This window comes from Parus major, chromosome 15 (genome assembly GCF_001522545.3).
Source record: "Parus major isolate Abel chromosome 15, Parus_major1.1, whole genome shotgun sequence".
Classification (NCBI taxonomy): domain Eukaryota; kingdom Metazoa; phylum Chordata; class Aves; order Passeriformes; family Paridae; genus Parus; species Parus major.
Window position 1 is genome coordinate 433,982 of NC_031784.1, and position 11,559 is coordinate 445,540.

General features: G+C 49.6%; 1 protein-coding gene across 9 annotated transcripts in view; it reads left to right on the top strand.

The window, feature by feature from the left end:
• The first annotated feature begins 341 nt into the window (after window positions 1-341).
• RIMBP2 (RIMS binding protein 2) overlaps window positions 342-11,559 on the top strand; it is a 94,566-nt gene continuing 83,348 nt past the window's right edge. For 8 of the 9 annotated variants that reach the window (XM_015644332.3, XM_015644333.3, XM_015644331.3 and 5 more), the window contains exon 1: window positions 342-559. The gene's annotated coding sequence lies outside the window, so the exon portion shown is untranslated. The remainder of the gene's footprint in view (window positions 560-11,559) is intronic. The other variant, XM_015644336.2, reaches the window with a different exon arrangement.

An 11,559-nucleotide genomic window follows, 5' to 3' on the forward strand; every position in this document is an offset into this window, starting at 1 on the left:
CCGGTTGTTCCCATCCCGGTCCGGTTGTTCCCATCCCGGTTGTTCCCATCCCGGTTGTTCCCATCCCGGTTGTTCGCAGCCCGGCTCCCCCGCGGTCCCTCCGGCGGCTCCCGCTGCGGCCAGGGCCATGTGAGGCGGGCACGGGAGCGGGGAAAGCCATCTTGGGGCGGCTGCGGGAGCGCTGCTGCTGCCTCATAGGCTCGATCGCCGTGTGATGATGCTCGCTCGGCTCTGCCCGCCCGCCAAGCGCCCGTCAAGCGCCGGCCCCGAGCGCCGCCGGCCCCGGAGCTGCTGCTGCTGCTGCCGGCCCTGATACCGGAGCTGCTGCCGGCCCNGCTGCCGGCCCTGATACCGGAGCTGCTGCCGGCCCTGATACCGGAGCTGCTGCCGCTGCTGCCGGCTCCGGAGCTGCTGCCGGCCCTGATACCGGCCCCGATACCGGAGCTGCCGCTGCCGGCCCCGGCCCCGGAGCTGCTGCCGCTGCCGGCCCCGAGCGCCGCCGGCCCCGCTCCGGCCGGGATGAGCCCCGGAGCCCCGGGCAGCCCCTGAGCGCACACAGGTACGCGGGGATGTGTCGCTCTCTCCCCCAGAGCACCGCGGCTCTGCGGGCCCGGCGGGGATGGGGATGGGGATGGGGATGGGGATGCGTGTGCGGGGGAGAATCCCTTCTGGCATCGGTAACTCTTATCGCAGGCAGGCAAACTTTATTATTCTGCAGCAATCTGGCCGTGCCCTTCAGTGAATCTTCCCTTCTGGGTGCCGCTCTGAATGGTAAAATGTGCATCGTGCACGAGCGCTAGGTAAAGGGATTAAACTCTTGCTAGATTATTCCATCCTCCCTCCGACTGATGTTTAATCTGATGTCATTTCCCAGGCACTTCGAGGGTTTCCAATAAGATAAAAGCCATTTTGGCAGGTTTGATGGCTGTGTTTCTGTCTGTGTCGGTGTCTGGTGGTGTCGGTGCTGTCCCTGCCCCAGCCCCGAGCGTGCTGCATCCGCACAGAAAGGGTTTGCTTTGCAAATGTGGATTGTGGTGTCATGGCAAAGTCATCAGCGCCGCTCCTGCACAGAGCCACCGGCTGGGCTAATACGTGCCGCTTGTCTGGCATCTGATGCTAAACGAGAGGATGGCCAGGGAATAGCTCATCCTTTTTCCACAGAACGGCCGCATTTGCCGGCACATCCAGCCAGATCCGCGTCTGTATGGGCACCAGGGACAGCAGGATCGGGGGATGTCTGCTCTGCAGGCGAGCACGTAGAACAGAATAACAATCTTTGATTATTGCATATTCCCATAAATACCAGTGAATTAGCGTGTACTGCTGTGCTGTGCTCGCTGTTCCGGGGGATCCTGCAGGGGTCTCATGAACCTCTCCCCACAATCGGTATTTTTGTGGCGCTGGGCAGGGGGTGTGTCTTTCCCGGAGTGATGTGATGGTCGACATTACAGCTGTACATGGGCTTAGTGCACTTGTGACTGAGGAGAATCTCAGTGCACAGGAAAGCTTCGGCTTTTCTGTTCCAAACTGCTGCTGCTGCCTTTTATTTTAGAGGTAAAATACTGCCTGGGCTGCTTTGACCACGGCAGGTAGTGATGGAGGGCTGAAATATAAAATAACTCAGCAGAATAACTTATTAGTGAGTCTTGACACTGCAGCTGGCAAATACAGAGTCTGCTTCTTAAGGGGTTGGATCTATTTTGCAGAAATAAGCTAAATTCAAAGCCATTGGCTGTAACATTAAGAACTGCATCAAGTTTTCTGTGACAGGGGAAGAATACCATGATTGCTATCATCCAAATAAAAACAAGGACTATTGCTTGGCAAGACAGAGGAGCTGCCTTAAGAAAAGAGCAAGAAATACTGAAACACAGACCAAGCAGCAGAGGGGAAGTTACAGCATCCCCATAAAGTCAATATAATAGAAAGCAGCAGTACATGGCACTGATAGGAAAGTTGCTGTAGTCACTTTGTATTTTGGTGTTTTTGATCAGGAGGTGTCACATTTTTATTAGAGGAGGGCTTTCAAGTCTGCCCAGCTGACAACTGAAGAAGGTAATTCAGATCAGATATTACAGATGTCAGCCAGGACTCACCGCTGTAGACAGCCTTTGAAATACATATGTGCTACTTGTAGTACCTTAAAGGATTTGGGGTCTTTTTTAGGCGCCTCTTTGTTATTCCTTTTTGATGTGATGGTCCTGGTCCGTGGCCTTGTGCAGACTGTTTTCAGTAGGGAAAAGCCGGGCTGTAAATGAAAGCAGGGATGTGCTGTCTGCAGGCTGGAGAGCAGCCCTGACTTTCCCTGCCTGCAGACCTGAACGAGCTCCAGCGTCAGCTGCCACATCCAGCCTGATGGAGCTGCCTCTACCTGGAGCACCTTCTGGAGAACGGCAGAGCGCTGAAATTTCTACAATTCAAACCAAGTTACAGCTCTAAAACAGCAGGCGGGTTTTAGGGGTAGGAAAAGCCAGATGGAACAAGATATGGGGCAGTGCAGGGCCACAGATTCCTGCATGAAAATGGTCTGAAGAGCTGCTAGATGCTGCTAAATGCTGCTAAATGCTGCTAAATGCTGCTTCAGTGGTTGCCAGCTCGGAAATTGGAAGCATCTCTCCACAGGTCAACCCCAGGCTTGCAGAAGCTGTGTGTGGAGCTGTGCATCTGCACAAGCTGCGGTAGATGGTGTGAGATGGGCACACAGCCGTGTGTGTGTGAGCCATGGGGAGAGCTCTGGGACACTGAGCATTGCGTTCAGCGGCCAGCACAACACAGCTGAAAACCTCTGAACCTGTCCGGATTGCTGCAGGACAAACGAGGACCTGTGATCACTGCATAATTCATATCCTCGGGTACTGGGGGTTTCCTCTTCGTGTGCCAATGCCCACCACAGATCAAAATTAAACATCCAAAATCACGCTGTAATGAGAGACTGGTTGGTCATGCATCACGTCCTGTCCTTTCAATATTTATGTTGAATGAAGCACGGTTTGACAGTCGAGGCTGTTTTTCATTTCACTGAGAGTGTTTCAGGCCCCGTTCACTGCTATGAAATATGTCACAGGAGCTGAAAAATCTGTTAGTCACGACTCTTTTCCTGGGACTTATTTTTGGGTTATTATTCAGCAAAAGGTTCTGACGAAACTGGAATTTTGTGTAAATCCTTTGTTTCCCCCTTTCATAGCCTGTATATCCTGTTCTGATAGAATGTCAAGCTGCAGAAATAACGATTTCTCTTTGGAAAGTCTCTCTGTGCACAGCACCAAGGAGCTGGAATCTGGTTCAGATTTCTGGAAAATGCTGGGTGCCACTGGTGATCACCTCTGTGGGTGCTGGTGCTGTGTGTGAGATGCCTGGCCACCACAGAGGAGGATTGCCTCAGAGTGCTGCTGACAGTGACATTTCTTCTGTTAGAGCACCATTTGCTGCTAGAATTGAGAAATAAATCCCAGTATCATGAATGAAAATAGACCTGGAGTGTAGCCACAGCAGATTCCTCCGAGCATGGTGCCAGGGAGGCAGGGTGAGCTCAGGGGTGAGCAGGGGGCTCTTGCCAGGCTGCTTTGCTCCGGGGGGCTGAGGGAAGGGCACTGAGCCCTGGGGACAGCTCAGGCTCCTGGGGCTGCCCTTGGGATGGTCACTGTGGCTCCTCTGCCCACTGGAACCTCTCAGAGCGGTGTTGGAGCCGTGTTCATCCTGCACATCCTCTCACCCTGGAGATGCTGGCTGTGAAAAACCTGGGCCTGGGGTTTTGGGGAGGAAACTCCAGTGCCCTAAAGGCTCGTGTCACAACACTGCCTGGTGCTCGTGGTGTGGTGCTGGTCAGGAGATCAGAGGGGGCTTCCAGCCCTGCCACACATCCTGTGAATGGCCCTGAGCAAAGCATTTGGTGTCTCTTGGGCTCTGTTCTCCTTCTGTAAATGGGAATAATAATCAACTCTTTCCACTACATTCTATTTATTTTATCTGCTTAGGAAATGAGATTTTCAGACCAAATACAGTTTTCTCCATCAGGATGCTGAATCCCAACAGAGGCTTCTAGATGCTACTGATAAATCACTTGACAGCCTGCATTGTGTGCTGTTGATCTATAGAAGGATATTGCTGAGTGCCAGAGGAATGTGAATTTGTTCTGAGCTTTCTGGAATAACATTTGATGAGCTAAATGCTCTGTTGTGCTCGTGGGTATGCCCAGGTTGGAGTGAAGAGCCTCGTTCCCCTGCTGGTGGCAGAAACATTTACAGTGCAGGAGTCAGGACAGAGGGAATGGGACTGGGGGCTCGATTTCTGCTTTTTTTTTTTTTTAATATGTCATTGTCATCAAGTTTTCTGTCTTCTGCTACAAACAGGCTCGATTTCTAGAAGGTGTTGCTGTGCCCAGTGTTTGCTGGTCAGCAGCAGTGCAGGGTGATGTGTGACCAGGCAAAAGGAAAGCACTGAGGATGTAACAGCAAGGCACAAATCCTCTTCCCTGCTCTCATCCCGTGACAATGTGAAACCCTCTTCCATTTCTGCCTTAAAGATCATCCCAGAGCCAGCTCCTCTTCCTCAAGGCTCGATGTGATCACGGTGGGCTGGTGGGCAGCCATCAACGCACCGTTTTCCTTTCAGGCTCCACCTCCCCCAGAACTAGACTGATTTATTTTCTTTCACTGAGGAGCATAAATCATTTTTATAGACAGCCTTATCAAATTTTTACACTGGATGGGTGATGGAAAAATTTATAATGATACCCCCTCGTGCCATCTTTGAAAGGAAAAGAAGCCTTTCTTGAGGCAGGTTAACTCGTTTGGGCTTGGCTTAGAAAAATCCTAAATCAAGGCTAAATTTCTCCAGAATAGGGAATTTATTCTGGGACTTTTACCTTTTCAGCTCCTGATGAATATTTCTGTACCTCCTCCTTATGGAGCTGAAAAGATGTTCTGTGTTAGTGTGGTGTGGACTAGCAGGGTTGCTGTTCAGAGGTGTGGGAAGAGCCCTGTCCCTCTCAGTGTCCCTGTTCTCTGCTGTTGGTCAGCAGAGGCTGTCACAGACCTGTGCCAGCCCCAGGAGCACAGCACAGAGCCCCTGGCACTGTGCTGGGGCTGCCACTCCCTGCAGGTGCCTGGGGGTGCTCACAATTCAGGGGATGAAGCTCACGGTTGTCACTGCAAGCAGAACTCCAGGGCTGAATCCAGCCCCTGTTCACTGCATTTCCCTGCTCTGTGACACTCACAGCTTCACCTCCTGCTAAATCTGCCTTTCTCTTCCCCCCACCTCCCTGCCCCCAATCCTGCACATCCTTCAGAACCTCAGGAATATTCCCTGCCAGCTCCAGGAGTGTGTTTCTTCCCTTCTCCCTTGTTTACTGCTTGCTAATTAAATTTTGTAGGTGGCAGTTTGAAATCTTAGTGGGACGTGTCATGTGGCTGCTAATGCTCTGCAGATCTCTATTACATAACCTTTAAGTAGTTGGGGAAAATGTGCTTGTGTCATACTGGGCCTGACATAAGGCTCTGTCTGAAGCCAGCAGTCTGATCAGGTTTTTTATGTAGGATGACTGTAGAAATCTTGTGGATGGTTTGTTCTGGCACAAGATTTGTGCCCTCGGTTGTCAGGTCAATTGTGTTCCTTGGCGAGATGCTTTGCACGGCTGTGTCTGCCTCCCCTGCAGGGCTCGCATTTAAACACTGGCATGCCAGGTAATGATCAAATAGAAATTAAATGCAGGATGCCAGGAGCCCTTCTGCTTTTCTGAGAGCTTTGCTCACGCGGCTTTTGAAGTGGCCCGAGCACAGAACAAACACAGAGAGCCTCTCAGTTCATCCCCTTCGCCTCCCACAGATCTCAGCTGGGCTCTGGTGCTTTATGTGAAATGAAAACAGGAATCAAGGCAGCTTTAAAAAGTGCTGTGTAGGGACCATCCATTTTTAATGCTTGGTAATTCATTAGGTTCTGGTTTGCTAAAGGAGCATTTACTTTTGTAAATGACAGCGAGGTGTCCACTCACAGTCAGAGCTCTTCTCCCTCCCTCCAACCTGCTCCTGCTTCACACACAGCTCCACACTCCTGGTGCCTAAAGCACCTTGGCACATCTTCAGACACCTTTAAACGTATTTACCCATCTTTACACATCTCTGCACATCTTTATGCACTGTCCAGTGCAGCTCAGGCACTCCATGGATGGAGCAGGCTGGCCCTGAAGGAAATAATCTCATTTTGGTTTTGTGGCCAGGGCATGGCCTCGGAGGCTGAGTGCTGTGTGTGGCTCTGGCTGTGTTCTCTGATAATCACAGGGGATCTTCTGCCTCTCTTCATCTGCAGGGAGGGCTCAGGGGCAAGGAGCTGCTGTGGCCTTGCAGTGGGAGCTGCAATTAGGAATGACGAAGAGCTGGATGAAATTTTGTGTGTTGGGTTTTTTTAAAGGATATCAGACTTACAAGTTTATAATCTCATATTGAAATCTAATTGTGTGAACCTGTGTTTTGTCTAGAGAAGCTCTTAGTCTGCTTTAAAACTCTTTACTGAGAGCTTAAGAACGGTGCTTTGATATCATTCTGTCCATTTTGCAGGTCAGAAATTTTCAATGTGCCTCAGGTTTATTTGCCCAAGATCATTCAGCAGGGTCAGTGGAAATCTGTGGGTATTGTTTGCAGAACCTGGTCTAACATTTATCCATTGTATTGCTTCTCTTAATTAAATGTTGTATAAGAAAGGGGGAGAGGGAAGTATTGATCTTCTACAATTTTTATTGTTTCATTTTAAATTAACTGCCCATGTGCTACTCATAGTAATGAGTCTGCAAATGTATTAATCTTTAAAAAAATTACTACTGTGATAAATCAGGGTGGCTGCAGTCAGTTTGTGCATGGCAAGGGCTGCCTGTTGGGTATCCTGGAACTGTAAATGTCCCTCTGGAAGGGTCTGCATCCAACAGTCTTAAATCTTCAGTGTAAATGTATTTACCACACACTGCCTGTGACTTTAGTAACTCTGGTTTATTTGAAGATTAAGTACAGTTCAGGCTGCTGTGTCTCCGTGGCTGGGGGCTCCTGGATGAACTGGAACGGGAACAGAGGCAGCTGTAAAGGAGTTTTCTGCAGTTGTCTGGGGGTTTTGGTGGGGCAGGTGGCTACAGCCGGTGGTTTTGTGTTTCTGAGGAAAGCTGCAGCTCGTGGCTGCTCTGTTGGTGAGGGCAGGGATGGTGAGGCTGAGGAGGATCAGCTGCTGTGCTGAGAGTGCCACAGGCACGGCAGAGCTGTCACCAGGGACCCCAGGGACACTGGGGACACCAGGGACACCAGGGACACCAGGGACACTGGGGACACCAGGGACACCAGGAACCCCAGGGAGGGGACACCAGGGACACCGGGGACACTGGGGACACCAGGGACACTGGGGACACCAGGGACACCAGGGACCCCAGGGACACTGGGGACACCAGGGACACCAGGGACACCAGGGAGGGAAGGGAAGCTCTGCAGAACCTGCAGCAGCAGCAGCAGCAGCAGCAGCAGCAGCAGCAGCAGCAGCAGCAGCAGGTCCATCCTTGCACTGCCAGGGGGATCCTCCCCTGTCTCCTGGGCCTGGGGGCTCTTGCTGAGGCTGGGGCAGGACAGAAGTGCCAGCGAGGGTTTTGTGAGCTTTGTGCAGACGCTGTGTGAGCACAGGGACCAGGACAGCTGGGAGCCAAGGCTGCTCCTGGGGTGACACCATGCACAGCTCTGGTGGCTCCAGCCACTGCAGCTCAGCCCTGCAGGGATGGGAGCTCTCAGCTTTGCTCAGAGCCCCAAAAGGGGACATTTCACACAGCCACTCTGGACATTGATCCCAGCCATCATCCCAGCTGAGAGGTTTGCCACCTTGGATGTTGATAGTTACTAATTGTCATAAACCCTGAACCTTGTGCTCAGCTTGCAGCCCAACTTCCCTTTGGAAAAATGTCTCTTTAATTTCTGCAAATACTGTTACAAGGAAACAGAGCATATAAAGCTTCAAGCTGCTGATATTTATATAACATAATGATAAAAGTTTTGTCAATACACAGTCTTTGCTTGTCTTAAAATAAGGCAGAAGAATTTAGAGAACAGCAGAGGAGAGGAGGATGAGCTGTCCATGGTGGAGGGAGCTCAGGAGCCGGGCAGTGACTGAGCTGCTGAGCCCAGGCTGTGGCACCTTCAGGTGCCTTCAGTGGCTGTTTTTGGGAGAATTGCTGTGAGCAGAGAGCAGGAGCAGCTGGCAGTGCAGTTCCTGTGCCCTGTACAGGAGGGAACAGGCAGGTTTCAGTGGCACAGCACCCGTGGAAGTGTCACTGCCCAGCTGGAGCGATCCCAGCTCCAGAACAGGGCTGGGCTCCAGCTCAGAGCATCCCCAGAGCCCTCCCAGACAGAAATCCAGCTGGACACGGCACAGGCACGCAGAAATTGAGGAGCACAAAGGAAAAACCTTCTCCTTCTCCTTGCCCTGCATTTTATCCCTTTCAGAGGTGCTGCCTTCCCCCTCCATTGCCCCATTGTGCTTTGTGTAACTAACATTTACTCTGTTACATAAAAAACTGCCAGCACATTTAATCAAACCACCTTGTTGATTTTTTAGCATCACTTTATTTAATAGCATTGAAGGGCCCATGCAGCTGTTGAGAAGGATGTTTTCTCACTCTCATTTGCTGTAGCTAACAGGAAATGTTCCCTAGTGCAGCTGGGCTCTGCACTGTAATGTGTGGATGGAACTGGCTGTAGTGAGTTGGAAATTATTGTTTGAAAGAAGGTTTTTTACAGCAGGAGAGGGGTGTGGAGCAGAGTATCCACTGCTGTTCTCTCTGGGGTTTCAGCAGCCTGGTTTGCCCACTTCAGCTCTTCAGCTTCTTCTGGTGCTCAGGTCAGGTCCTGGAGGATTTCCCAGGCTTTGGGGTAAGGAGGGAAGAAATGGAGAGGATTAAAAAACACCCAGTGAGGAGCTGGAGTGGAAAAACCACTGTGAATGGAAAGGTAGCACCCATTTGTTTCCCATGTGGGTAAAGGGATTCCACTGTTGTCTGTCTGCACTTGCATCTCCAGATCATTTGGCAAACCTGAGCTCAGAAGAGCTCTGTTAAACACTGACGAGTTTTACTAATTAGTTTTACTAATTCCTTGTCTGTGCTGCTGGCTTTGTCCTCAGTAGTACATGACAATTTAGATTTTACAGGCTTGGCATTTGTGGGCTACTCCCCCTCCAAAGCACAGCTCCCAGGTCAGCAAAAAGGGACTGTCCTTGACACCACATCTGCCTCCAGGCTGAAAATGAGACTTTGTTCGTGGTGTGTAAGAGTTGCCAGGAGCACAGAATGTTCATAGCAGTCATGGCTGACAGGAAAATGCAGATTTGAGGCATACAGCACTATTTGTTTTTTGTTCTCTGCTACATTCATTAAAAGTATAATTGCTGGCATTAGCTCGGCAGAATAAGGTGTGCCTGTGAGCTCAGTGCTTTTAAAGGTCCATGGCATCCCTGTTATCAGAATTTCTGATTTACTGGAATAACTTCAGGGCTGAAATGGGTTTATTTCATCATGGGCTGGTGCAGTGTAAGTTATTCAGGTACGTGGTAAATCTCCTCCTGTGCATGGGAAAAAATGCATCTGGATTTTTATCCTTCCATCAAACCTGCTTTAGGGATGAAGTCCCACAGGAATGTTCAGCTATCACTATCCATCATTATTGGATTGATAACAGACCACAATTACATAAATAATAAAACCAGCAGGTAAATACTTCAGGGGAAATATCACAATGTCCACTCTGTGTCTCACATATCTTCAAATTACCAGGCACATTTGGAAGGGCAGGAGAGACGTGTGAGAAACAAACCCCATTATTTCCATCAGCAATAATTAAAACCATTTACAAAGAGTGTGGAATACTTAAAACACATCTTAAAGCTCTGGCTTTTTGTGTCAGTGTAGGATTTGTGTTCAGGAAGGATGGGTTGGAACTGGAACAAGCCAGAAGAAAGGGCTGTATGAATAAACCAGGAATCTGGGGAGCTTATCTCATGAAACACTAAAAGAGCTTATTCTTTCTTGTCTAATAGTGACAAAATGACAAGGTAGGTCTGATTTCATCACTAATTCTGACTCAAGCACAGACTTGGTGCTCCAGTTCAAACACCCAGAGATTGCCAGGGTGATGGAAATGTTCAGAAGTGCCAAAAGCTGCTCATCTTCAGTGAAACTTTTCCACAGCATCTGTCTGGCTGAGCTCTAAGCCAGCTTCAGTTTTTACCTTGTCTGAGTGCTCCCTGGCCTTGTTCTCTGTCTGAAGGCAGTAATTCTCAATGAACCCTTTCTCCAAGTGCTGCATTAATGTTATTTATGTAAAAAAAAACCCTTTTACTTTTGCAGTCTTTACATGGTGCCTCTGGTACTTGTCTCAGTGTAGGTGAGTGAATATTTTTCAGTGCAGGGTAAAGTAAAAGCTACATCTGCTCTGGAAGGCCAAGGTTTCTCCCAGTCTCTCACTGCCATAATATTTGTGAATAGTTCTGCTATTCTTCTGTAGGTTTTTCCCAAAGGTGTTCTTGGGAAAAGCAGAATTTTATTTTGAATAGTTATTCCCATGGGGCCAAATTCACTGGGTTATTACTTGTTCTGCCTCCAGAATCCCTCTGAGCCCCTCATGCACGGGCGTCAGGCAGAATGTCGGGATCACACTCAGGTTCTCTCCACAAAGGTAGAACAGAAATTCAGGATAATAAATGGCTGTGTTTGGGGTAAGCTCCCCCTGCTGCTGCTGCTGCACATTTTGCCATCACTTTGTGTTATTTCAGGTTTGTGTTCTGTGGCCTGGGGTGGGCTGCTGCTCTCGGCTGCAGGAGGGGCACAGAGCAGCCCCTGGGGTCAGCCTGCAGATGATCCAGCACACACAGACCAGGCTCATTTGTTTCCCTTCCATGGAGCTGTTTTGTGCAGGTTTGTCTCCAGGCAGTGTGGCAGGTACTGGTGCTGTTAAACTCATTCCTCCTGGGTGAGGTGAAGGAAGGTCTGCAGGCAGAGAGTTCACAGATTTATTGGCCCCTGGCTCTCTCTCTGCAGGTCTGTTTCCAATGCACTGGCAGCAGTTTGCCCTTTACAAGAGCAGGATTAATGGTTAAGAAGTGTTAAATGCATTAAAGAAGTGGTAAATGCATTATTCCATACGTGCTTTATTTTATGTTTCACGGATTCACGTGATTCACTTTGCCTTTCATCTCGAGATTTCAAATTACAGACATTAATTAACAAAGTCTCTGTGCACATCTCCTAGGTAAGAATGATTGTGATCCCCATTTTGTTCAGAAGGGCACAAATTTCACCAAATTTCTGCAGTGAGTCAGTGGCAGAGCTGGGAACCAAAAGTGGCAGAGCTGCCCACACCAAAGCTCGGCTGCACCGAGGAAAGCAGCAGGAGATGGGGAGGTTTCTGTACAATGCACACAAAACATGTCCTGTCATTTCCTGCTGCATAAATGAGAAACGAGTTAACAGCCAGAAAAGCCAAATGCAGCAGTTGGATCCTGGCAGGGGAAGCGATGAGAGAGGATTTTGTGCTGGAGGAGCTGCTG